Source organism: Otolemur garnettii, unplaced genomic scaffold, assembly GCF_000181295.1.
Source record: "Otolemur garnettii isolate 467f Iridium unplaced genomic scaffold, OtoGar3 scaffold00029, whole genome shotgun sequence".
Taxonomy (NCBI): domain Eukaryota; kingdom Metazoa; phylum Chordata; class Mammalia; order Primates; family Galagidae; genus Otolemur; species Otolemur garnettii.
This window is the reverse complement of record NW_003852424.1, coordinates 12908657-12910122: the sequence shown is the minus strand read 5'-3', so window position 1 is coordinate 12910122 and position 1466 is coordinate 12908657. Positions and strand designations below refer to the sequence as shown.

Here is a 1466-nt window from a genome sequence, read left to right as displayed (position 1 = left end):
CACAGCTCACAGCAACCTCCAACTCTTGGGCTTCAAGCGATTCTCTTGCCTCAGCCTCCTAAGTAGCTGGGACTACAGGCACCTGCCACAACGCCCGGCTATTTTTTTGTTGTTATTGTTGCAGTTGTCACTATTGTTTAGCTGGCCCAGGCTGGGTTTGAACCTGCCAACCACTGTGCTACAGGTGCTGAGCCTATTTTTTCTATTTTTAGCAGAGACAGGGTCTTGCTCTTGCTCAGGCTGGTCTTAAACTCCTGAGCCAAGCAATCCTCCTGCCTCAGCCTCCCAAAATGCTAGGATTACAGGTATGAGCCACCACCCAACCTGTTTTATTTAGCTTTTAAAAGAACCATCTCATTCTGATGACTGCTATTATTTGTTATCTATTTAATTCATTTCTACTCTTATCTTTATTGCCTTCATTCTTTGTGAGGGCGCTCTTATTTGTTAAGTTGGAGTCTTAGTAATTGGTTTTTAACTTTTTTCTTTACAAAAATAGTCATTTAATTCTATAAATACTCGTTTAAGTATAAGTTTAGCTGCATTACATAGATTTGCTATTTTCTATTTTAAGTTCAGATTATTATGAGGGTATAAATGATTATGTTACAATGTTTTCACTTGTTAGGTAAGGTCCCTGTTGCAGTTGTGCCCCTCACCCAAGAGGTGTGCCTGTTAGGTGAGAGCACACCAGCTATTTTCTATTTTCATCGATACTTAGTTCTAAATACTTTCTGACACCCATAACATGAGTGTCAGAAAATATTTAATTTGATAATTTTTAGAATTTGGGCACATATATACTTATACATTGTTAATATATTATTGAACATACTCCTACAATATGTACTAAGTATGAGCATGTTTTACTTTTTAATTAATTTGTTTTTAACGTATTAGATTATACTCAGAGAACATGGTTTGTTAAAAAAAAAAAAGTTGACTTTTTTGGATGCTATCTATCACCCTCCTCATTTGCCATAAACTTTTCTTTTTTTCTTTTTTTTTTGCAGTTTTTGGCTGGAACTGGGTTTGATACCGCCACCTCTGGCATATGGGACCAGCGCCCTACTCCTTTGAGCCACAGGCATTGCCCCTGCCTTTTTTTTTTTTTGAGACAGTATCTCAAGCTGTTGCCCTGGGTAGAGTGCCATGGTGTCATAGCTCACAGCAACTTCCAACTTCTAGGCTCAAGCGATCCTCTTGCCTCAGTTTTCCTATTTTAGTAGAGATGGGGTCTTGCTTTTGCTCAGGCTGGTCTCAAACTCTTGAGGTCAAGTAATCCACCTGCCTCGGCCTCCCAGAGTAATAGGATTACAGGCATGAGCTACTGCGCCTGGCTAACAAACTTTTCTTTCCCTCAAAAAAAAAGTTGAGTTTAATAATCAATACCCAGGCTTGGCGCCTGTGGCTCAAGCAGCTAGGGCGCCAGCCACATACACCTAAGGTGGCAGGTTCGAATCCCC

At 40.1% G+C, this 1466-nt stretch overlaps 1 protein-coding gene across 1 annotated transcript in view; it reads right to left on the bottom strand.

Annotated features, from left to right (window-relative positions):
* Positions 1-1466, bottom strand: part of TICRR (TOPBP1 interacting checkpoint and replication regulator) — a 49115-nt gene that overhangs the window by 36626 nt on the left and 11023 nt on the right. The gene's annotated exons all lie outside the window — the stretch shown is intronic.